At 43.5% G+C, this 27,036-nt stretch overlaps 2 protein-coding genes across 4 annotated transcripts in view; one reads left to right on the top strand and one right to left on the bottom strand.

Annotated features, from left to right (window-relative positions):
• The window catches only part of LOC128881643 (ecdysone-induced protein 74EF), a 208,507-nt gene extending 182,156 nt beyond the window's left edge, over positions 1-26,351 (bottom strand). For 2 of the 3 annotated variants that reach the window (XM_054132909.1, XM_054132911.1), the window contains exon 1: positions 6,077-7,006. The gene's annotated coding sequence lies outside the window, so the exon portion shown is untranslated. Of the gene's footprint in view, positions 1-6,076; positions 7,007-25,905 lie in introns of those variants that run through there. The other variant, XM_054132910.1, reaches the window with a different exon arrangement.
• Positions 7,242-27,036, top strand: part of LOC128881652 (14 kDa phosphohistidine phosphatase-like) — a 124,883-nt gene continuing 105,088 nt past the window's right edge. The window contains exon 1 of the mRNA XM_054132933.1: positions 7,242-7,251. The gene's annotated coding sequence lies outside the window, so the exon portion shown is untranslated. The remainder of the gene's footprint in view (positions 7,252-27,036) is intronic.

Below are 27,036 nucleotides of genomic sequence, written 5' to 3'. Positions count from 1 at the left end.
GCCATGTTTATTTGTAAATTTAATCGTGAAATTTTCTACAGGTATAGAATTTGAAAATGATCCGATTCTAAAAATTGAAACGTCGTTTTGTGCTTTACGAATCCCCTCGTCGAACTGAATTTTATTTGATATTTCATACTTTGAATAACCTTTAATGTTTTAACTACGTTTTGTAGCTTTTATATTCACTTTGTTCTCAAATGCTCGACTTAATTAGAATTAACGGAAAATCGCGATATAGAAACAGGGAGATTCGATTGGTTAGCTGTTGAGATAAGCTTTTATGCGTTCGACGTAAAACGTAATTTCGTTTAATACTTCAAATTAAATTTTTATCGAACAAATAACAGATCAAAAACTATGTTAGGATTTCATGCGTTATTCGAAACTTTTATTTGATTAATACTTTTTCCCATCCCTGTGTACAGTGCCCGAGGGTACTCGGGTTAGAGCGTTAAGCGGTTAATTGGACGCCTGAAGCAACAACGCGAGCTGGATGTTTATTAAATCGAAAAACCGATCGTTCGACCGTTCTCTGCGAACGATGGCGGTCGTTATTCAGCTGCATGCGTCGTGCATGTCACGTACAGGATAATCGCGAAATATATGGCACGATAAAGAATTGGTCCCATTTAAAAACATTCAAAAATAGGAGAAGTACAGACGATCAAAGTAGCTGATACGAAACAACTCAAACTCTCACGATGAAAACACGAGTGCTTTTACAAAATTACACAACGTACGTAAAATATAATACCTTCAAAATCATCCTTCCTTGGGTACATGTCTTTGGACTTCATTTATTTTACCTTCAAGCAACGCTTGCCTTCGATTCTAAATAAACTGAAGCGACCACAAAAAGTATCCACCAAATGAGAAATACTTATTATTCGTGGGGGCGGACATGTTTTTCAGAATATTTGATTACTACGCGTCGAGCCGGAGAGCATGAGTCGATCACGTTGAGCGGACAACTTTTCGTTTTCTTGTAAGTTTTCGATACCCTTGACCATGACCGCATTTTTCATGGTCTTAGGGGCGACCTACCTACACGGGGCGATCGCTCTCGGTGTTACATCAGTCCGAGCAGGGCACGAGGGGCCCTGCTCGAGAAAGGTTAGGTCCAGTCTACGAGCAACAGTGCTGTGTCCGCGATACTCGAAGGTCATCGGTACGTATGAACGAGCAGAGGCGGATATGCTCGAAAAACCATGGAGGGGACAAGGTATCGGTGGTGGGGGTGGGCCAGGTGAGGCACCCCCTTCCACGAACTTGCCAATACCTGAGAGAGTCAAGGCTCTGGCCCAATTTGAGTTCGTAGACCTAGCCGGGCGATAGGTCGCGCGTACGATCACTTTTTTTTTTTTTACTCTTCTCGGCTTCTTCTCGCGGTCTAAGGTCATTTACTTTTACCGGACCACCTTCGAGCCTCGAAATTCCCTTGTCCTTAAAGTTAGCGAATCCGACGGGAGGAAAAGAGAAGCGTTCGTTCGCGGAACAAATTGAAAATCACGAACCTCGTCCTTGCCGGTATCCAGCGAAATATAAAACTGTGATTGTAATTACCGGAGGCTCCGGTATTCGACGAATAACTAGTAACGAGTAGTTAGTAGTTACGTTACTCCGCGTGTGATTTATTAAAAGTAATAACAAAATAAACATTTTTCCATTTCAATTTCAAACACAAATTAATATGCGTGAGATAAACGTCCATTCAAATTTGCATCCGATAAAAAAAAAAAAAAAATTAATGTGTTGCCTAGTCAGTTATGATTAACGATCAATGAATATTTAGACACAATTAGCTCTGGGATACATACTCCGAATGACTGAATGATTTCTAATTGCAAATTAAAAGTACAATTTACGATTACTGATTGATTATACAAATATGGAACGTTACCGCAAAAAAGCTATCAATTTAAACTACGCGAAGAATCCATCTCTTCGAAACCGACCAACAAATTCCCGCGAAAAATTTCAAAATTATTTCTCTTTATTTATCTATGTAACATAACATTCGATTGCAACACCATACGGGTTACGCAACCCGACGATTGATCGTCCGCCGAGGTCCCCGAAAATAAAAATACCGAAACGTCGAAATAAATTGCTTAAATAAATGTTCGGGGAATTCGAAGAATTTCTCAAATTTGATTATTTAATTAATCAGAATATAATCGCTGCCCCACAACTCTCGATTCCCACGTCACATGGCAGGTGCAGGAACGCCACAATACGACACGCGACCTATACGTGTATTACGTTTCGACATTCGTTGCCCTTCGAGCGACTCGCACGCGAACCGTTTGTTAAACAAAAGTGCCGTAACAATCGTATAGGATGCTGGGGCGATCGATTGCTTTCGTGGAGATGTTATAGATAGAACAGGTGAAGCCTGTGTGTAGGTGGAAATTGTCCCACCGTTAGAAAGAAAAGGGAAATATCGCGGTACCAAGTCTATCTTTGTCTACTAAAGCGCCGTAAAAGTCAAAGTATTTTCGGCTATTGAAGTAGAATATTACGAATTTATATAATTTATATATTATATAACTCTACTAACGGAAAAATATTACGAGAAAATAACTGAAAGATGAACGAATCGAATTGAGTAAAGTTAACGAGTGTTAACGTTCACATGCGCTAGTAAACCAAAAACAGATAGAGTATCGTGATTTCTTTCTCTCTTTAGCTGTGATACAGTCAGCAGTCTGTCTCCCTTACTCTATCTATAATATCACTAAAATGAAAACACTGGCTGACCGGTCTCGATGCCGCGGGCCAGCGCCATTATTTTTGGATGACGAGCATCCATGCAACGAACGGCCACGAGCCGCGCGAAAACGTAAACACAGATGCAGGCCTCGATCTTGAAAGCCAGACGCGTTACGTGCGCTACGATCTTATCGAAGAGTCGCGTAATCGGTGTCATACAAGAACAAAAAGTTCGGCAGCCGAGACAGAACCGATCGATACGCGAACACTGGGAACAGTGTTGTACTCACATCGGGGCCCAATGGAAAGTGGAACTTGAGCAAAGTGAAATGGAAAAAGAATATTTCTGAATTGGAAATTAGAGATACAACGGTCAACATGACTGGCCTGTTAGTTATAACGATAAGGTGATCATTTAGTTATTTTTAATATTATAAGAATTTCAAAATATTCAGAATACTTGACCATCGAATCTATGGGTTTTTTTTATCCGATCGCGTTTCTCTGCTACTCTTTAAATTACATTTTATTTGAGGTAACAACAAATTTAATATAAATAAAGCTCGTTGAAGTTTATCTGCATGTTTCCATTTTATTATATAGTTGTAGTATCCGCGCCTCCCATACCCAACAATAAGGAGTCAACTAAGAACACGAAACGTAGGGTACGGGATTGGTCGCGTAGGTAAAGCGGTCGACTGTGGATCCGAGAATCGTGGCTTCGAATCCCCGTGTCTTATTTTTCGTTTAGACTCCTACATAGTTTCGGCTTGGAGTAGTCGGTTGGTAAGGCGTCAAGAACAAAAATAATGATGGAGGCTATGGTGTGCTCTACGTAAGCAAGAGTTCGGCCAACGAGGTGAAGGAAGAAAAAAGATGCGAGAAACGCGGGCGAATCAAGAGAGGCAAGCGAAACGTAGCGGAAGGTGGTAGAGGGAGGTTGAGGAGAAGAGCTCCACGTGGTACCAAACTTCAGGGACGCTGGTTTATATGGGGCGCGAGGCTACGGGGCCCTTATAGCGCACCGGCATCTCAATATTTATCGAACGTTGTAGCGGCGCTATACCAAACACACGAAGCAGATGATTTTGGCCCTCGGCCCTGGGTGCCGCGAAGGTCGCCACGTAACCGGTCGCGCGCTAGAGAATTAGAGAACGCTAGAGAGAGAAGCTAACGGGCGAAACGCGCGCTACTGTAAACCTCTTAACTATATTAGAGAGACTAGCGAAGTCTTTCTGAGTCGAAGCCAAGCGAGGGAACACCGCTGAGGGGGTGGGGGAGAACGGACGGAGAGAAAAATGAAAGACGGAGATGGATACTCGAGGGCCGAAGGTTGGCCTAGGCTGAAAATACTTGAACGAAATATAGTTGCGTCTTATTTGAGCGCGTGGGTAAGCACGCAAGTGCATACGGGAACTACGTATTCCGCGATTCGTCTGTTTACATGGCTCATCCGTGGATGCAACGCCGTGAAATTACGATGCAGCCGCAACCGATGCCGCGCGACGCACAGCTTGCCATTTTTAGTGCCTTCCGGTAGAATTAACACGAAATCGAAAAATCTACTAAGCGGATCGTCGAAAACTTTGTTAATTTCGAACGATATCCATAGGGATTACATAGGAGGTCTAGCAAAGACGACAAGTGAAAATGAAATTTGTTTTTTAAATCTCCCCCGCCATTTCACTTATAAAAAAATTGTTTATTCCATATGGTGTCTCCCTTTGAATGAGATAACTTTTGTAAAAACACGTTTCGATAGCTTCATCCCCTAATGAGATACTCAACAAAATTCCGTTTATAAAACGAAACACCATGTAGAATGCTGGAATCGAAGAAAAATAACACCAAAAGCGTAATCGATGACGACAACAATTGTATGCAAGGTTCGCATCGTGTTATTCGTAAGTTAAACCACAGAAGAAAAAAAAATATAAATATCAAAACTATAATATGAAAATGTGTATAAAAAGTATAATTATGTTATTCATAAGGTCGAAACGTTGATGAATACTTGTTTTCACAACTGCGAACGTCAATCTTTACTTTGATACGTTGCCAGCCATTTTGTTGCTACAAAGCGAAAACAAATCGAAAATTTGTACACGCAAAAATGTTTGTTACATAAGTCACGAAAATTCATGCATACAAATTTTTGTAACAAGAGTCACGAATCGCAAGGTTGCGTTCGTTTCGAAGGCAAAAATCGACTGACGCGCAAACGTATCCATAGAGTTACGATAATTTTATATAATCGACAGAATAGTAACGCGAGCTACGCTCTCGCTGGAGAGGAAGGGTGGACAGAGAGAAAGGTATCGATTCGTAAAACGCTACTTACAATTGCGTCCATAAAGTGACCGTAGAAAACCGAGACCTGCGCCATAGAATTTAATCGTTTTTATGTAAACCGATCTATCTGGTGGTATACCGAACCATAATGCGTGATCACTTCCTAGATCGTATGCGATTACCGTCCAGTTGCTCATTTTCACCCCAGACGCACGACCCACCACCACCGCTCTACGAGATTCACTTTTACCCGGAGAAAAGATTCTGGTTAGGTAATCCCACCTAGTCATTCGATCGCGACGCTTTCATTAGATGGCCATTATTATCGTTCATGTTCTCGTGCTGTGCGTATGTTGGACTAATGCTCTCAAATTAAATATTTCTAGTAGGTACGTGAACGTTCGATTGATTTCTTTAACCAATATGATTGACCAAGTATACATTTACAAATTTTCAAACTCGTCTCCTTTAATTTCGCCTATTTTCACAATAAACAAAACGTAGATTTACTCGAAAATACACTAAACGACCTTCAAATCTGGAAAACTGTTATCTAAACACGGTAATCTATTTCTACTTGCCTCACCTTCAAACATTTTGTTCGTACCGATAAAACTAACCTAGAATTAATGGATTTACTACATTTCGCTAAACATTGTTTAATTCAAATAACCATATTATGTCCTTGGCAAAATCTTAACTTACAGGAATGATGTCATGTCAGTCAAGTTTGACTCCTATTCGAAGAAGATGACGCTCGAACCTTCGTGAAATTTATGGTAATGAAAATGTTTCCTAAGCGATTCCCTGTTACTTTAGTCTATTCGTATATCCGCCTACAAATCGATTAATAGCTCGTTAAGGGAATAGCGAATTATGAAAACCACCAAAACGATGTGGCGTGGGTAGCGGTATTCGAACGCGTATGACTTTCCCGCCATCTTTAATTGTCACCGAAAATGGAGGTCAAGCGTGCCCTTTGAATCGCCGTTCGCAACGTCCTTTCGTTCCACTTTATTTGCGGAAGACAGCTCCTACAACCGTTTCGAATAATGCTGATTACTCTTACCTGATCGCGACGATTGAATATATCCGATGTGTACACGGTAAGGTAAAGTGCACAGTCGATTTGGCTGTATTCCCGAACACCGAATTTTTCTTCACCGCTAACTCTATAACGACAGTTCCACGTATCCTAGTCTCCCCTTCGTTGCTGTCTGTCTCACCACTTGGGCGATCGTCGTGTTGCACTTCTCTCGAGTCACCAAAAAATGTAAACAACTTTTTGTACGAACGTGCACGCACGATGATAACCATCGACCACCTTCGCGACACGCCACCGAAACAGCGGAGAAAGAAGGAAAATAAAACAAAACGAAACGTTCGACCGTTGCTAACTTGCGTCGTGCACGATATACTACATCCACGGTTACTTCTTCGATTCTCTAGTGCGTGTACATGCACAACCGACGCACCTATCTGTCCTCGCGTCTCGTTGAAAAAAAAGTTTCGTCTTCGATCCGGTAATGGCGGTTCCACAACAACCAGTAACCGTTCTTGCCCGGCCGATCGAGGAATCGATTATACTTCGCACGCACCGACAGCGCCACACAGATTTTTAGCGTCCAATAGGCACACGACTCCCGCGTTTCGATATCGAATCGAAAATCGAGCGCGTTAGACTAGAGACGCGCGCAGGTCCTCGAGGGTCCCTCGGCCGCGGGAAATTCAGGAAGCTCCCGCTGCCGCTAATGGTGGCCGATTACGCTTTGCGAACGCTTCGTGGTTTTCGCGTGCTCTTTTTTCCCCTCGAACCAAACTCTCTCTCTCGCGGGATGCTTTCTCCGTTTTCCCAAACGGGACCTCCAGCCACCCGATGGGAAACAGAATAAACGAATCGCGTGACACGAGGCGGTACAACAACAAGTCTTTGGCCGAAGCGCGAAGGAACACTGAACGTAACGCGCGAGCGACGAGCCTCGGTTTGCCTAGCCTAGCCGCCACTAAACGCCACTATCCTAGGTTAGACACGCTCGCGACACTCTCCCTCCTCCCCCCAACCCCCTCCCCCTCCCCCCACCCCACCCCCCGCCCGCCCGCCCGCCATCCCTCTCCGCGTTCGAGCTTCTTTCTCTTTCGCGCTCGAGTGCTGCGTCTTTCACGCTCTCTCTGTCCGTCCTACTCTCACTTTGCCATCTTGCGTCTCCGTTCGACTAAAGCGATCTATGTACATAGAGTACGGGGGGTACACACGCCGTGTGGATTCGGAGCGGCCGGGAGGTGGGGGTTCGTAAGGCCATAGCCACGGCCACCGAGTCGCACACTCTCTTAAAGAGCTAGCGCATGCACGCACGTACACACGCCGATCGCGGCCCACTACCGCGCGATTGTCGCTCTGCTTCTCGCGTGTGCGCCCGCGCGATCCTGCACACACGATCCTAGCTCTAGACCGCTTCGAGATCTCGTGTAACGTCCGTATTCTCATCGCGCGCGGAAGCATTTCGACCAACTATTTCGCGGGCTACCAATAATAATTGTAGTTATAGCAATTACAATACCCAAGGGAAACAAAATTAAATGAAATTGAAAGAAAAGATATGCCTTCCGACTCCTGTTTTGAATCATACGTACTTAGCTGTATGTAGCGCGTGTACAGCAACTTTTATTATTATTTTATACACCGAGGAAGGCCTAACCCGAAACGTGTACAAGTACAAGTTCCTATCTCCGAAACTAATTTTCTGGAATAACGAAGGCTCGTGCAAAGAACGTCATTCGACGTTTTGTGAAACATCTGTGGTTTAACGGTAACAAGAATGTAACGTATCCTTTTTTGCGGAGAAATTCTATTCAGCCCGTGTTTTGCCACTTTGGCAGCCGTGCTGTTGATTCAAATTCTTTTGAAGAAAGTCCGTTGCCGATTAGCAAAATTAAAAGAGAATATTCCATGGGGATTACGAAGCTCCGGCATAGCACGGTGGACTGTAAACGCGGGTACATCCGTGCCGCGAATGTACATACATCCAATGCGTACATACGCGAGAACTTTAGCCGAGCCGTAGTTGAGAGAATATACCGTCTGTATGTAATTTGTTCTATATTCAAGGGGCACTCTAGCGCTGTGTCTATTGCACATATGTAAGGGGGAATATATGTCTTCATGGACGCGAGGGTGTACAAGAATGTAACCACCGTGCGACTGAATGCAATAAGGGACAATGTCTTCTTCCAACGACGTCTGTTCCGTAACCGTTTTCAGAACGCGTTGGCATTCGAATTACTATTTACACGTCGCGGTGTTCGGGCCGAGCGAAACGCGCAGCGACGCTTTATCGAAAGTTATCGCTTCGAAATCGAACGGATTCGCGCACCGACCGCGAACAATTCCCTCAACGACGGCGTACAGAACTTCGGATAACGAACCAAAGATAAATTGCGTTGCCATTCCGACCAGCTCGCGAACATGATTCGCCGAACCAGGCGAAAAATTTCTCGCGCACGCAACACGGAAACACGCTGCTTTCTTTTCAATCGAGAGCTCGTTCGCACGCGAAATCGGCGTGAATTCCTCGTTTCCGTGAAATCGCGAATTTATATCTGACGGAAACGCGATTCAAAGGACGCGATCGTTTTCGTTATCGCTGTAAACACGATGCGACACCGAGTGATTGATTAAGAGACCATTAATGACCGTTCGCGCCGATATGATACGCAAAAACGTTGATTGTCCGTCGCTTCTATCGTTACGCTGCACTGTTTACAGCAATTAGCATTGGAAACGGTGCGATGAATTTTTCAACGTAACGACCGTTTTCGTTATCGCTGCTGTTATATTATGTACAAATGTTGCTACGCGTATTTAAACGGAATTATCGTGCTTTTGAAATGGAACGTGGGGTAAATGATTCGCTCGATTTCGATACCGATCGGAATGGTTTCGCTTAATCATTGGAAGTAAATATCTAGCGTATGAATAAAATGCAACGATTACTGCCTATGATACAAGAAGAACCTATAATAAATTCTTTGACTGATTGGGCGAATATTCAGGAAGATGGCGCGAGACTGGATTTGCGTTGAGAAAACGAGAAAAGAAACGAACGTTTCGTTGAATAACGTGGTTGTCCCCGAAGTGATCGCGAAAAACGCAAGCACGGGATCGAACGTGTTTGTAGGGCTAAGGGTAAAGTGAGTAGTGGTACTCCGTGTTTGGTCAGACAGGCAGCGTTAATCCACGTTCACCGGTTAGGTTCTAGACGGGCTGCCACGGATGGCGGAGTCGATTCCCGGAGACTTTCTAACGAAAGTGCAAGTCTTTTCTTCCAACCGGCTTCTGGTGCTGTGTAACCGTCCTCGACGCGACTTTCGCGCGTTTTCCGCGGTTTCCCGCCGAGGACGAAAACGTCCGACGCTTCCGGGCTGATTCACGCTCCCCGCGTCTCTCGTTAGAAATATCCCAACGCTCCGGCGCAGAAAAAAAGAGCCTACTAATTGGCGCGCGTGTTTTTTCGCATGACGCGTACCGCTCGCAGGAATTATTTCAACAGATAAAAGGGAAACAGCGTCCAATTACAATGGTTCGATCGGATCTCTAAACTGAAATAAATTTAGCCATTCCACGGAGGCGATTATAGCGTCTGGGTTACAGTTCTGTTCTACATAAATATGGATCAAAATAGATAGTTGTAACGTCCATTTCAATCCGTAATATTCCTAGAATATGTTCTAGTGGTGTTGTAATCGCACGGAACTTTCTCGTGATACTTTTGATCCTCTATGCTCCAAATTATGACTTCTGGACAAATTCTAATTAATTTGCTATAATCTAAGTAATAAGATGGTCCCCGAGATTGAAATTAAATTAAATAGAAAAGTTTACGACACAATCGCCAAAGTCCGCAATCCTTAGCCAAAAAAATTAAAAAAGAAAAGAAGTTTGTCCTGGATTATTAGGAGAGGGGAACCGTCACGCCTGATCTTTTAAAGTAAAAATTTCTACCATTGGAGCGTGAGAGCAGAGTCAGCCCGCGGCACACAGTCAAGGCCCGGCTCGGCAACTTTGCCGTGACATAAATATTCGGGGGCCTCTTCGGGGCCCACGTTGATTTCTCGCGGGAGGGAACGACGAAACGTGAGAGAGACGGAGAGTTGAACTTGGCGACTGAAAGGAAGAGGGAAAGGTGGAGTCCATGGTGGAAAGAGACGCTGGAACCTTGCGTGTAATCGTCCACTGGGAACGAACGACCCTGAGATCGCGAACTCGAAGATTAAGCCATCATCCTCAAACAAAAACCTTCTCCATCTCGACTATTTTTGAAACGCCAACAGTTCGGCCCCGGTGTTACATCGCGAAGAGTCACTCTCGCGCGTGTGACGTAACCGCGAGATGATAATGCAAATTGAATCAGAAATTCCAAGAAGGAAATAAAGATCGAGAGTCAAAGGTTCTTTTACCTTGCTGTCTGTTTAAGGGATTATGACACTGTAACCAGATTCAAAAGGTAGGTATATTCAGAGACCATTCGTAAAGAAACTGTACGGTGAATTGTTTTTAAACTTTCATCGTGTTTTATTGGATATTTAGGCAAACGAAAACCAGTCTCAAAATGTCAATAACATTGCGTTACTCTATTCGACAGCGTACCCAACAGAGCACTGAATAAAAAGAAGCGCTAGTATTCGGCCGATAGTTTCGTGGCCACGGTGTATATCTGAATCAAAAAACCAAACATTTGTTCGATACTTAAACAAATTAGGAAATGGTGAAATCGTCAAGCCATAACGAGTAGCTCTTTAAAGAAAACTAAACAAGAATCGTGCAGTGTTTGGAGCTTATTTAAAATCTTTAATCTAACTGATAATCCCGTACTCTTCGTAAGAAGATTCCTTCTAAGTAAAAATTTTGCCCATCTCTGGGTCGTCGTTCGACGGGGATAAATTCGATACTTTCGACGCCATAATCTGTTCGCGACAGCCATCGTCGATTCGTTCCGGCGTACAACGAACTCGATGGGCGCGAAACAGCCGGTTGCATCGGGGAAAAAAGTAATGGATTCTAACATATAAATAAATGCACCTCAAAGCGTCCGCGTCCCCACTTCCGCTCCTCTTTCTCGGCTGTGCTCTCGCGCGTGGGACGTTGCCCCATTAGCGAACCAGATATAAGTGCTTGCGAGAACGTAGTCAATTTAACGAGGTTAAAAAAAATCTTCTCTCGTTCTCACTCCCCGGTTCTGACGCCAGAACGTGCTACGCGTACGGCTTCCCGAAGACGAGCGGAGACGCGCGCTTTCGCGGACAACCCCGACGTTTGCTACTCTCGCTTTTCACCTGGTCTTGGTGACATCTTGGGGTCGAATGCGCGCGAGAAATCATAATAATTGCAGGGTGTGACAGGCACCTGAATCTCAATGCTGTGGTTTCTCAAAGTCTTTGATCTTTGTAGATCCGTATAATTATCGATAAAAGTGGAATGCGATTTACTAGTACTTGGTACCTGCACACAGGAAGCACACGCGCGAATACTAGACTGTGAATACTTATGCATTTATGACAAGTGTGCTACAAATGCATTAATATGTACAATATTAAAAATAAAATAGAGGTTACTACATTTAAAAGATAAAACGTACTTTAATTTAAGTTCCTGCTCATCTGTGTATATAAAAATATAAATTTCTATAAACATTCACAGTCTACGTACATATTATATATCGCAAAATTATTCAAGCCCGAAGGAGTCGATGAAAGAAGAATGAATAAAAGTCGTCGATTCGCCACTGATATTTTAAGTACGCCAGGCATCTGCTATAATCGTAATTTTCTCAGCTTCGTATTTGTCGTGTATTTACGTCGTGTTGGATATGAATGATAATAAACGCTTATTTTAGGCGGTATGGGATAAAGTCGAGACGTTAACGATTTTTGTTCTGAGTGTCCGTGACTCTTCGATGACAATTCGCGAACCGATAAAGGGTACCGAAATTCTAGTAAGTAAACTTCTGATCTAGGCTTTCAAGAAATCTCTAGATCTTTGAGATTATTCTTTGTATAATACCATAGCTTTTGAAGTCAAAGTAAGAAGGGAAACAAGATCCCTTCTTCCTTGACTTTGAAGGTAATATCCGACTAACATTCCTGGATTTTCAGCGACCCAGTAGCACACAGTGGATTCGATTCCATACCTTCTTTCCTGAAGGGTAAAATATAATAGGATCCACACAGAGTGTCGATAAAATCCTAATGCCAGAATTAATGCGAGATCTCTGAAGCATGTTCGTTTCATCGTTCCAACAAACTAAATAGATTCCTACCTCAACGTGTAGAGGGCTGATCGTTGTCCACGTTTCGGCGGTTTGGAGATCGTAAGCTCAAGAAAGAAGGTTGACTATCGCGTCGGTGGCAGACGCGGGGCCACTGGCCAAAATTTGGGCCAATGTTAACGTCGGCCTCTATACCGATTGCCTAATACCTCGAGCGCAACACGCCCGATAATGAGAGTGACGAGAAGGAACTTTAGTATACGAAACGCGTTACTCAACCTTCCACGTAACGATCTTCGCCGTGCACGTACGCGACCTTAGAGGGATCGATTCGTCCACGTGACGATCGTCCCAGGGAACCGGTTAGAATCGAATTTCAAGCGTCGTCGCGTTAAGATCGAACGTTGGTAAGCTATCGACGACGAAGGGAAACAGCTTCTGCGCGCGTTGAAACCCTAATCGTTCGCAGTATTTATGGGTCTTCTGTTGTATTTACAACAACGCCAGTCTCGAGCAACTCCCCTGCGCGTTTCCCGTTAAATTAATTGTGCCCAGGTTGGGCTTGATTGATAAACGTATCGAGGTTCGAACCATGTAAATTCGTTTCACGGGGTACACGCAGTTGTCACGAGTAAAGTCTAAGAATTTTGTTCATGGTTCTCAAGACGAAGAGGTTTTCAACAAATTCCTTTGTACACTCAGCAGATGTTGACATCCATAAACTGGAGATTTGCAGTATCTTGGCCATCTTTAAATATTACAAGTACCGAAAAGTAATCGAAATGTCTTCGACTTGGAAAAGTTTTTCAATGAAAAATCGAGGGCCTTTTTTGAAAAGGGAATCGAACGACTATCTTCACACTGGCAAAAATTGTTAGAGAATGATGGCAATTATTTTGTAGATTAGTATTTAAGATTTCTTTAATAAATAAATGTTGATAAAATTACTTTTCGGTCCTCCTAATATATCCTAACCAAAGAATTTATATATAAAGTTCGATACTTGTACTGTAACATTACAACTTGGTTTCGATTAAAATATTTATGTAAATCTTGAAAAAGAAATGTCGAATTTTGAGTGTAACCGCGCGTACCCCGTTAACTCCAAGTTGGTTTCACTTTAGCGGAAGAAGAGCGATTCTCGTATCGTTTGGCATTCGGAAGCCATTATCTAACTCGATCGCGAAGCGTCGATAACGACTTTCAAAATCTCGTTCTTGGCACTGGCACTACCTGTTCAATGGCTTGTAACCGGGGTCCTTGAAATACACGCGTGCTGCGCCTTTGTGCTTTCACGAAAGCCAATTCCGTTCCAATTCATATTTAGCCGAGCCAGCTGCGTGGCTCGTTTTCCGATAATAGAGGCGCGTCTATCGATAAGGTTTCTGGTCATTATAGAAAAGAATATAAATTAAAAATCGGCAGCTCAAAATATTACGCGCTCGAGTAATCGTACACTCGATCGAGTTTTTCCTGAACGTTTAGAAAACAGGACGCGTTTGGCGATATCTTTGAATTTCATGGCGTAACATAACATTGGGAATCCCATGCGTGACTACGCATCAACGGTCGAGCACTTTTTGCACCGATAGCTGATAAGTGCCTCAGTTTGATTCTCGTTGCGTAAGCGAAGAGTAGTCAACTGTAGCGAGACTTTCAATGTTGCTTGCTCTTTAATCTTAGGTACTTGTTAGGCGAAAACAAACGATTGTTACGCAGCTTTTTGTTTCGCATTTGTGGATCCAATGAATGACATGGCTGACGTCTTCAACACTCGCTGCATGTGAGAGACTACCAAACCTCGTCAATTGAGACTGATTTTTTTCGTTCATTAGAAATAGATTAATAAAATTAAGACTTCTGTATATAGCATCAGTACATTGTTTCTTAATCTCTCTATGTAAGTCTTTCCTTTTGAGCCTCCATAAGTGAAACAAACACTTCTCCTAGATCTTGTTCTTTTTCAAGACCCTACTCAACCAGATTCAACTGAACAAAGTAAACTGTCACGTGCAATTAATTACAATTCGTCTAAACAGGACCGTCTGAACCAACCAAACTGAGAAACGAAGATCTTGGCGAAAGATAGAAAAAATTATTTTAATTAATTTCTGAGAGCCAGAAAATTACATTTTTTTCCAGAATCGTTGGAAAAGAAAACTTTTAGTAGCGTATCGTCGCGATGAAGGGCCTCTGTCGAACGCGAGACAGACTCTCTTGCAGACAAGAGAGGCTCGCGTTTGTTCGCTCTTAATGTCCGTGCCTGGTGACCCGTGGTGCAAACTAAACCCACCGGAGAAAGTTGCCAGATACTTTCTCGTAGCTCCGCTGACTCCTTGCATACTGGTCGATGCAGTCGCTTAAATGGTCCCCCGTATCGTCACGAGCACTCGAGCGACGCTTCGAACCCGTAATGCTCGAGGGCCCCTCGAAAATGCATTAGAATTTTTACGACTCTCGCGTTACCATTATTATTATTAAACAAACTATGCGGTTATTCGGCACAAGAGTTGTTATTTACAACATCGTACCGCGGATAGTGGGGCTATACTAGGTCGCAGAGAGATAAGGTCTTTGGTTCTTTTTATAGAAATGAATTACATTGGGATGCTTGAAAAGTAATTTCGTATTCTCACCCTATGGCATGACTTATTTTAACCGAAAAACTTTTAATTTTAATTTTGACGAAAGCATGGTTTTCTAAATTTGTTGGGCGGGGAACGCGAATCTGAAGTCGATTTTTAGGTACAAAACTTCTACGTCTGAAAACGCCTGAAAATACGATCGTAATCGGAGAAAAACTTGCGATTGTAATCACAATTTTTCATCACAACTCGGAAACATTTGATTACAATCGTAATCGTAATTATGATTACAATTACGCCCGGCACTGTATCAGACTTAGGATGTTTACGCGAATTCATATTTTTACCGAGACAAATAAAGAATTGAAAATGACAGTATGTCTTATCTTGATTCCCATGTAGCAGACAATCTAGAAACTGGTATACAGGGTGGGGCAATAACTATTAGCGCCTCAGATGTCTTCGAAACTGTAAGTTTCACAGAAATATTTTTAAGGTGGCTAAGTCGATCGAACGATCCTTCGTCGCGAGTAACAGCGAGATAATGGTTGAGAACTTGTAATGAGACCTTTAGCCCACGTTACTGTGCATTTATATTTCAGTAAATATTTTTGTGAAATTTATAGTTTCGAAGATATCCGAGTTGCTAATAGTTATTGCCCCAGCCTGTATATCTGCAGCGAAAGTTATTCACGAATCAACCCGATATAATTCGATAAAATATCTTTAACTTTAATGGGAAGTGTATTTCTTTTTTTTTAGGAACCAAAATGGAATTACTTTCTGAACAGCGAAATAAAGTCAATAGCTTATCACAACCTCAACAACTATTTCGAGTTTCCATTTGACCATTTTTCCACTTTTTGACCACGGCTCAAATCTGAGAGCCCAAACGGTATCGTTATAGATTCTCTTGGCACCGAAAAATAACGATCCTCGTCAATTAAAAATACGTTCTGCTGTTCCAAAACAGTTGTCCGTACTGTTGCACGAAGCCCTGGTCACGATCGATAAATCGAGAACGAAACGTGATACCGTGGCTGGTCCCGTAAAATAAATAAAACTTGTTTAGGGTGGCGAGGATCGAGGAGGACACTTTTCCTGTCGAGGTATGCCACCGGTAATATCGCGATGAATCGAGTGGCCGCGCGTTGCAAGAATGGATCGAGGTGGTTGGTAAAAATGTCGAACCATTCTTGGCCAGTCTTACGGAGAGCTCAAGGCATTCAGGCGCTTCGCGGACCAGCGACTTGATTTACTCGTTCGAGGGAACGAACTCGCCCGCGCTTGCATGCGCTTCAGAAAGGTATAGCCGTGCGCTTGGCTCTATGTATAACCGAGGCTATTATACTCGCAGGTACATCGCGGCGCATAGTCGTCGGAGGAAAATCTTGGGGTCCTCCTACGCCCGTTCGTTAACTATTCATGCGCGCACCGTATAGCCCGCGGTCGACCGTGATGAATTGGAGGTTACACGCGCTCGGAAAAGAATTACTTAGCCAGCATCGTTCCTATCCGTGGGCACGCGCGATAAGTCATCCGTTTCGACCGTTCTGTTTAGCGATTGAAAAATCGCGCACCGCGCTCGGTTGACGCGCGATAATGAGCGAATTTCAGGTTACGCTTAAAACCGGCGCGTCGGGTGCGCCTCTCTGCAGCGGCGCGCCTAGAAATTTAGCGAGTTTGGCAGAACTGGAAATTAACGTTAAAACTGCCGAGCTAACAGTAGAATCTAACAAGTATGCCTGGCCGACTGCATCTAGGAATTTTTATTATCCGATCTTGCTTCTCTGTTATTATTTCGATCGCATTTTATACAAGGGAAGAAAAAAGGAATTACGTAATGTAAGAGATAGATCCTTAGAACAATAATACGGAAGTAATACAAGTATCTATGCGCCGTACGTAGATGTTCAATCTACGTCCTCGTTCGTTAGTTTCTATTAAGATGAACCAAAAGTACGTGCGTCTTTACGTTGTTTCAGTTTGTGCAATTTTTTAAAGTCATTAAAATTGCTTTATGTGCAAGTGTTTTGTATGTGTTATATATCATTTTGTAATCTTTGGGAAGCTCTTTTAAATTTAACCGTTAGCTACGTTAATTTATTGATTTAGTAAAATCGTGGAAAATTTTGAGATTCGAGTACTTTTACGTCACAGAAGCAAGAGTTTCAAGCTACTGAATATAATATTTTCTTTGGTGCTTCAGTAGGTTTAAACTCTTGCTTCAGATAGTGAGCAAGGTTTCCCAAAGATTACAAAATGATATATAACATTTGCAAAAATTTTAATGACTTCAAATATTGCGCAGACTGAAACAACGTAGAAAGCGCACCAACTTTTGGTTCACCCTAATAATTTCGAATGTTTGAGCTTGAGAAAAGGTGTCCACGTCGGTTAAAAGGTCGTTAAAAAAAAACAAATAACTTGTAACAGGGAGGATCGCAACAGCTCTTTTGCGTCCTCCTAGGTACGCCACTGGCACTTTGCGCGCTTTGTTTTCTTTGCTGAATGTTTACCTTACGTACATAATGGCGCAGGCTTTGTGCGACAAAGACGTCAAATAGAAAATAAAATAACTAAATACGGGCCAGGTGTATCGATGCTCGTTTACCGTGGCATGCTCGCGACGCAATTTTTCAGTATACAATCTGCAGACTCCTAAACCCTAAATCGGCACACCAATCCAAGTAATAATTAGATCGCGAATTCTTATACAAATATAACTCTAGAACCACCATCTATCGTAGTTCGATTCCCCAGAGACATTCGGCCCTTACCGATCCGAACTCGCCGATCCAGCGGTTCAACCAAGCAACGATTGCCTTTTGAACTTGCTACTAACAATGCTTGTCCACACCACCCACATTCCAATCTAACGAACCTAGAACCGAATCATAGTGATCCTCCGACGAGATTCCAACCGTTTCAATTATTTAAAAAATATTCAGTTGGTTGATACACGAGCTGTTTTACGTTTTCACGAGCAAACTATGTCCCGATGGTATTTACTAAGAAAGTGGAATGGTTAGTCGGTGTTTAACGCGGTTCGATTCCTCGGTAGAAGGCTTTCCGAGCCAAGAAAAGGATGCATTTTCGAGGATGCATCTCCAAGGATGCAACCGACCGTGACGTAGCTTTCATGCAGCGAACCCCGTGACGTCATTCATTCGATGACGTGTGGTCAACCGCGGTCAATGCACCAGGCCGACGTTTCTTGCAGGGCGCTATAATGCTCGGTTCACTGGCGTCGTCGTGGTGTGCGTTCGTTCGCGTGCACATAGCCTGCACACCGCGGTGTATGTGCGCGCGTTACACCGCAAAATACCGGGTGTTCGTGAAATCTTCGCCTTTCTCTGTGCCAACGACCCGCGCAACAGAGACGAACAGAACTTTACGCGGCAACACGGAAATCCGAATCGTCGATTTATTCGCGGAGTTCGATCGACCGAACAATTACTCGGCGAAACTTTGATTTGTCTTTCTTGTCCGTAACATGCCAAACAAACTATCGGAGGAGCTTCGCATCTGCGAGATGTTGCAACGTGTTATCATGTTTCTATGTTTATTGGTTGTATGTTCTTCACATTCACGTGTAAACTGCGGATGTTTGCAGATTCGAATAAAGAATTGAGAGATTTAAACGAAAGTATGTCTCACTTTCTGTATTTTATATACATATTTGTCCATCCATGCACGTTCTCGCACATTTTCCCACATTTTCGCTTTCCTTATTTGCATAAATATCCGCAGTGTATTCATGCGTTTGGTTTCCATTGCTTCTCACATTAATATACACAGTTATTTTGATTTATTTCTTTACTAGTCAGCGTAAATTAATCGCGATAATAAAATACCATACTCCTTATATAATTCATATATATATTTGCGATCTTTACCAACGCGAGGAATGAACGATAACTCGATGTTATCTTGTATCTTCGGACAAGAACACAAACTGATTTTCATCCAAATTCTCCAAGTTTATTTTATTATACCGGCTCGATACGCGTTCCAACTCCAAAACTTCTAACTCTAAACTAACGATCGACAGTTCGATTTCCCGTACCGAAGAGGAACCCAAATAAAGGTTTGATATTCCGCTTGTTTCCTGCTTGTCCTCCGGTTGTTCGGTACTGCGAACCGTGCACGACGCGTTAAAGATTCACGCGCCGCGGCGTGTCGCTTGTAATTCCTGCAGCGTGCAGCACTCATGCCGACATCAAAAATTCATGCACGTCGTTGACGCTGCTACCCTATATTCCCGTTTAACGACGGTATCCGTTTACTTTTATTCGCTCGCGCTTCTCTATATTTACGCGTATCCACCACCGCAAATATCCACGAGACGGAACCGCGAACTTTAAGGAGCCTGCTCGGTGGAAACGGCTCCTCACTTTGGAGGTTCAAAAGATACGAATTCCTCTTATACTTTCTAAAAGCGAGAAACCCCTGGAATAGGTCTGGCAAAGCGATATCAACGGATTCATGATGCTGACAAAGTTAGAGCACTTTTAAAGGAAGTGACTCGTAGAGTTGAACTCGTTTCGAGACGATTTAGAAAAATTGCCGACAAGATGCTTAAGTTTAATAAATTTTCAATTCTTCTATATCTTATAGATCAATCAAGAGGTAGATCTATGCGGAATAATAATGTAGCAGTAGGTCTTTTTCTATCTATTCCATTATAAAGTCTAACTAAACAGAATTCTAAAATTGTATATCGATACGTCTAACAGCCTCCTCCCCCCCAAAAAATCCCAAACGTAGCCCAGTCTTGGATTCTAAAATGAGCGACAGAAGAACCGGTTTGAAAAAATGTCCGTATCTTTGCGAAATCTAACTAAACAGTCCTATAAAATTTAACATCGATACATCCAATAGTCCCGTCCCCCGAAAAATCCCAAACGTCGCCCAGGGGATTCCAAAGGAGTCGTTGAGAGGCCGCGGAAGTTCGAAGGTTGAGCGGTAGAAGAACCGTTTCACCGCTGGCCAAATGGCCCAATTACACGGGCGTTTTTTCGACCCCGTTGTTGCCGCCTAATCGTTCAGCCATAGTCGTCGAAAAATTGCGCCCACGGCGGCCGCCCACGCTCGACGAAGCGAGCCTGTGGTCGCAGGTCGGGCCAGTAGTAGGTGATGCGAGTTATCGGGCAAGTAGAATGGTCGGCGATATGCTCGGCCGAGTTCCGATAATCGATGATCGTGCACGCGTGTGTACCTGATGTATACGCGGGGATTGTTTACGAAGCGAGGAGCAGGCGAAGGAAAGACCCGGTGCCATCGAGAGAGGAACGCGTAACTCGCAAACGTTCGTTGCGTCAGTTCGTTTCGCGATACGATTTCGAACGTTCCTCCAAACAAATGGAAACAACGACAAAAATGAGTCATTGTTCACCGACTTTGAAAGGTATTTATGAAAATTCTACGGAGACTCGGAGAGATGGAATCAAAATATTTCAACGATGTCAGGCGAAGCTATCAGTGCTCCGAGAAACATTCTCTTCTAACGAACCTCATAGATCGCATCCGTGCACAGAAGTGAAGATTTAAGAAATTCCTTGGTCTAAAAGGCTCGCACCTAGGCTTTTCATAAAAGCTTTCTTTTACAACACGTCCCGTTTGTACACCGTCTTCTGTAACTCGCGAAATCCTTCGTTGTCCCACAAGCCTCCTTTTTATTCATATTTTTTTTTTCTCACACCATGTACCTCGAATCGTATCTACCATGTAAAAAGGGGATCGGTTGTATTTTCAATTGCGTGAGATACGAATCTATGACAAAACGGGAACTCGGGGAATTCAATAGAACAGATCTGTTGCGTAACACGAACGGTTCCTACCTCTAGCGCCGTCTTCGAGGCGTAATGGCTCGAAACCCTGCCGTTTAAACCGGGTCTTATCAAGATTCGAGGAATTTCGCGGGAGAACGATGGCTTCCGTCGATGCTCGGTCGTCTCGAAAACTCGTGCAACTCTGTCTAGAAAGCATGCACGGGCGAAAGGACGTGCAACGTTATTGCGCAACGGCTGGCGAAAAAATGCCGGAGTATTAATCCTCGACGAACTATCGGCTGGGGAAGCATTAAAATCACTCGCTGGGAAAGGAACGCCGCGAAACGAGCCGACGGTGTATCCGTTCGTCGACGGATGCGCTCGTTTTCGTGCTTTCTAAAATGCCGTTTGCCGCGCCGCGCTTTGTTAACGTCGCCGTTCGTTTTTCGAAACTGATCCGTCGTCGCGGGTACTCGCCGGGAACGAAACAACGTTTCCTGGTCCGTTTATTCCGAAGCGAAATTATCTAAAAACTAAGGCTTTATATTAGGTCTACCGGAAAGTTCTGTCCGTTTTAAGAATAATAATAATATAATTTTTATCATTATTTGCGACATTTTGTCAGCGCGATTGCAGTTTGTATAACATTCTTAATGAATATGCGCGTACTTATTGAAACTTGTTGCACCCGGAACGGACAGAAGTTTCCGATAGACCTAATATAATAACTCGTTCAATCTAACATTTTCCATATAATGTTTGTTTATCAATTGAACAGGATTTATAGGTTTAAACAATAACACCACAAACATTAGAACACGCCACACACACTATCCCGTGGTTTAGGTGTGTCTTTTTACCGTTCTTTGAATTCGTTAAATTTTTGCTTTACATTACTTTGTATTTGTTTACATACTTTTTATTCTCTTTATAGAATATCTATCTCCCTATCCCTTTTTCCGTATAGCTCGGGTACCTCGGGATCGCTAGCCCCGTATTATAGCATAGCTACAACCCCTGGGGATTCTATACAGAATGTCCCAAAAATGTTGGTGTTCCCTGAAAGGAGGGTGTTTGAAACAACTTTTTCCTTGGCGAAAATGCCGTCCGAGGCTTCATTAAGGAGATATTAACAGGAAACCCCGACCAGTCTGTTAATATCTGCTTAACGAAGTCTCGGACAACATTTTCGTCAAGGAAAAAGTTGTTACAAATCACTCCCGGAACCACCCCTTTCAAGGAACTCCAACATTTTTGGAACACCCTGTGCCATGTCATCTATGTATAGATAAGGTTTGCGGTTGCGCGAGGCCTTCCTAAGAACGCTATCTTGTCGCGTTGAAATGGTAATAATGGAGATTGATTGTAGTTAGCAGGAGCAGAGAGGAAAAGAAATTACTAAGTTATACGAGTTCCACCATTACAGAGAAACTTGGCGCGTAAGAAAGTGTCTAGAATTGTTGAAATGGCGATGCTTTCGAGCAAAGTTTCACAATTTGACTGAGAACTATTCCAACCATACTCGATGTTAATCGAAGCTTCCGGGTGTAAACCGTTCACCAACTTTCGAGGTAGCTTTTTTAAAGGGTCGGACGACGAAACGATATCGAAACCGGACAGTGAAAGCGTCTAATCTAAAATTTGGAATGCTCATTTGGCACTTTACAATAGACTCGCAAACATTTCATTAAGATTATTACGTTTTATTACATCGAAAGAAACAAGACCGATTCACGGTTGAATTTTACTATTCAGAACTTTCAACAACCAATTGCCGCATTCGAATGAAACACTTCAAACACCCTAAACTAATTTTCTGTGAACGTTTGTCACCTTGGTCCCAAAAATACAAATTTCTATACTTCCAGAGCTTAGAGTCCGACGTTCAAAGTATGAAGAATATAAAGCACCCTAATGTCCGCTAAGAAATAAACACGCCCCTTTCGCGTTTTCCCATTTTTTGAACTCCTTAGACTCCAAAGTGGCTATTTCGCCGCAAAGGAAAACACGTATCCCAACGGATCGGACGGTGCGCGACGCCAGCAGCCATCGAAAGGGTTGAGAAGCTCTCGCAAACCGATCGAGGACGTCGAGAAGCATAAGCGACGTCAGCGAAAACGCAAACGTGAGAGACCGCGATGGATCGGGAGGGCAGGGTAAAGAAGAAGGTCGAAAAGAGGCGAGTCCGCGGAACGGGTCGCGCTACGTGTCTCGTCTTCTCCCCTTTTGTCGAGCGAGAGAGGAGCAAGCGCTTTTCGCGAAATTCGTCCAAGAAAGGCCGACGGAGACGCGAGGAGAGAGACGTGACTTTAGCCATAAGCCGTAGGTAGGCCGCACAGAGCATGGACAAGCAAGCAAGTCGAGTTGAGAGGCGCGGACGGGCGGTCAGAGACCCCGCAGGGCCGGCGCAAACAGTACAGCATTACCCACTCGGCTCGTTCTATCGCAACCTGGACCCAACAATGCTCGATAATCGTCCCTGTGATCGCGCCACCTTTTAACCGGCTATCTGGAAAAATCGCGCGCTCGTTTTTCACGAGCCTCCGGGCCCCTATTTTTCAGCCCGCGAAAATACATTCGAGGGCGAGCCGCGTTACATCCTCGTTTGCCCTCATTTTTCTCGCGGAGACAAATCGCACTGGATAGGAAAAATTGCCTGACTGTACTTTGGAGGGAGACGAATGCCTATCTGGATGTATGCATTTTTTTTTTAATAATTACAGACTGCGGATTTCTAGTAGTTTATGGCATTCGCGATAGGTATACTAAAGGTGTAGACGCATCTTTAATTTCCCAATAGGCATTCCAAATTTAAAAAGTTTACGACAATTACTTTGATTGCGAAGACTATTGTGAAATTTGCTAATAATCTACTAAAAAGTAAAAGACTACCCCCTTAAAAAGTAAATTGTAGCCCACTTTGGAAAAGGCAATGGGCCTATAATACAATTTCCGATGCAAAAATAAAATATCTAGAAATTCCAATCGATCCCTTGCAGACAAAGATTGCGCGAGTGAAAAAGCACCCGATTATGCCTACGTTACACGAACTCGTTAAGAGTCACGTTACGAACCGATGGAGGCGCATAGGAAAAAAGAGTGACTCAACGACGATTTCGTTAATTTCACTTTTCATCGGGCGTGGATTTTTACCTTTCGCGATCGAGCACACGGGAACGTGCGCGACGTGAGAATGTGTGCGTGCAAGTACGCTGGAGAGACTTTCTCTGTAATTCGCGGCACAGCCTTTACGTCTCCTCCGGAATTATGATTTCCGCGGTTCGTTATAAATATATATATATATATAAATATATATATATTTTTTTTTATATATTTATAACGATTAACGAATTACATATATATATATTTATTTATATTTATTTATTTATTTATATATATATACATACGTATATATGTAAATAGACACACACACACACGCGCGCGCGCGCGCGCACGCAAGCACACACGCAAGCACACACGCACATATATATATATATGTATGTATATATATGTATATATAGTTCAACGTGACGCTACGCGGTCGTAACGCTTACACGTTTACGTTGACTTTCTGTAACCAGCGTTGGTGTTCTCAGTTTCGACGCCACTTTCTCCCCCTCTCTCTGTCTCTCTACGTCTCTCGCGGTTGCTTTTTCGTTCCAATGTAATTAACAAACGCGAGTCATTACAATTTTTAATAGAGACGAAAGAAAGTGTGGCGCAAGATCGTCAAGCGTAAACAAAATTTGCTAGCAAATCAGCCGGCCATCGATGGACATCATAAATATCGAATTACTCTATAAATTCTGTTCTTAAGAGGGAGAATACTTTATAGTGCTACTCTTTTCTCTAGGCAAAAGAATCGACTTTCTTTTCCTGACATTCTTCTTGGTTTCTAAAATATTTCCACCATAAACTATATTTAAACAATAAAAAAAGCTACCAACGCTACAACCGTCTATTAATGTGACTGCAAAAGAAATGATAAAAATTGCCTCGAAACTACTGGAAAAAAATCATCTGTTTCATAGTTCATCAAACGAATGTAAATTCGATTCCCTGCAACACTCGTGTAAATCCGGCTCGAGCGGGTTAACGCCAGCGTGGTACTTCCCGCGACTCGTAACGAGTTGGCAATAAATAATTCCCTAGGGCGGATGGGATCCTCGTGGATCCAAATCTCGCGATAAATAGCTTCGGGATTCGAGAGGTATTCCCAGGGGAAAGTTAAATATTGACACGGGTGAGGTTTAAGTTAAACGTAAAATGTTACGAATCTATTTCAGTTCCCAGTCAAGGAGTAGCTCTGTTCGTTCTGGCGTGTTTCGCTAGGAACGTAAACAAGGTACCAAGAATACTGACGCGCACCGTAACGAATCGCGATGCGTTTCGATGACCCCTGTGACGCTCCAAAATCGACACACGTTGTCGTCGAAACGTTGGAAAAATTCTGAAAAGGAACTGGGTCGCGGTTCTGCTTGGCGTTCTCGGTGAACACTTTTTCCATGACTGGCCGAAACTTTCGACGATGTCCTAGTCCGTCTTAATCTGTACGGTCAATGATCCCTCCTTCCTGCCCCGATTTCACCAATTTCGCTCGAAAAAACGGCCTTCCCATTACACTGCTAGCATTTTCGCTCGAAACCTCGCGGAACCCATCCCTCGATTCTTCGAGAAAAAATAGACGATCCTGTCGGACCGCTAACAAATCGTCGATCGACATCGCGATCAACACTCGCTAACCGTCTTAAGAATATCGTATTCGGTACAAAATCTGATACAAGACCCCTTAACGTTGTTGACTGCTAAAGTTTTACCTAGGAATTGAAAATATGGCTTTAGCTCCGATTCAATGAGAATAATTCGTCGCTAGCGTTGACTCTTCTATGTACGCGATTTAAAGGAAGAATAAAACTCAAATTGCACGGAAGAACAGTGTCGATAGCTTGTATAAATTTCTCTTTTCGCTTATTTAATATTCAACTCCATAGCTTCACTGAAAGAAGAATTTCAAATTACTCCAAAAAGTAAAACCATGGTCCAAGTTCGAAGAGTCAGCGACAATGACCATCGTAGCGGTCGAAACGTGTTAATTTCGAAACATAATAGATTGACAGTTAATTCTTATTGTCCATCGATAAACCGTTTCGCGTCGATGATATTCGAGAAACATTTCGCTCATATTCGCACGAACGATTTACCGAATCGGTGACCCCGATTTCGAGCGATTCAAGTGGCTGGTTCACCCTCGAGAAAAGTAAACGTATCGTCACTCACCGATCGAGGATGCGCCCGTGACATCTGGATCCAGCAGTGCGGCGCAAGCTTCTTCCTTCCTTCCTCTCGATCGTCGGCTCGATCCGTTCCTCCTTTGATCTTCGGTTCACTTCAAGTCACCAACTGACAAACCACCCACACACTGCAATTTGCGCACCGTCCTCGCCGCGATATTCTTTCAGCTGTGGCCGCGATACCGCGTTCTCCACGGGTGCATCCAGGGGTGAGGGAGGTTAGGTTCGATTGACCAAGTGCCACGGAAGCGCGAAGAGGGAGGTGTCCGCACACGGTGCTGTCCTGTCCGTTTTCCTATGTCACTCGAGTGAGTCGCGTTCCGGCGGTGTTCGCCGGCACGTGGTCTCGCGTACGAATGGAAACACTTTCCAGGCTGGCCGTCGAGAGAGCCCACGCGTCTCATGTGCTTGTAATCGCGCGTTCGACTGAGCGACCGAGCACTCCCGAAGTCCCTAGCTCTCGCTCGTGCCGTTCTTCCTGCTCGCGCTCGGCTCGTTCCGTCTTTCTTCCTCTCCTTTGCGCGCGCATCACTCGACTGATCTTCTCTCTGTCTCGCGAGCTCCTCGGGCCATCTTTGTCGCGCGAGCACACTTGTTCGTCGCCTCTCGCTCGCGCGCGACTCCTCTAGTTACGATAAAGCCTCGAGCGGTGACGAATATATTTTTTAAAATACTTTCAAACATAAACATTCGTTGGGTAATAGGAAGAATTGCGTACATATATAGCCGTGTTATGAATTTTAGCGAAAATATGACTACGTCAGTGCGTTCCCCCTGTCTGGCCTTCTTTTCCGGATTCGAGGCTCGTTTTCTAAGTATGGTACTGACTTGTATTGTAACATACATTCATTCGTTTATTTAAAGTGCGTAACTTATTATAGAAAGTTATTGCACTACTGCTTACTTATTACTAGCTTATTTCCATTCTTCTTATCATCGTCTTACGTGATTCCTGCATTATTTTAATACTGTTTGCAGTATCTCTTACTTTTCATCTATTGGGCCCCTCTAGCTCGGGTACCTCGTGGTTGCTAAGCCCGTACTGTAGCTACAAACACCGCTACAGCCCCTGAGGGCAAATTGTAACATACAATGTATGTCATGTTTTTACGTAGCA

The sequence above is a fragment of the Hylaeus volcanicus genome, chromosome 8 (assembly GCF_026283585.1).
Source record: "Hylaeus volcanicus isolate JK05 chromosome 8, UHH_iyHylVolc1.0_haploid, whole genome shotgun sequence".
In the NCBI taxonomy this organism is placed as follows: domain Eukaryota; kingdom Metazoa; phylum Arthropoda; class Insecta; order Hymenoptera; family Colletidae; genus Hylaeus; species Hylaeus volcanicus.
The sequence above is the reverse complement of the archived record's forward strand: the minus strand, read 5'-3'. Positions and strand labels throughout refer to the sequence as shown.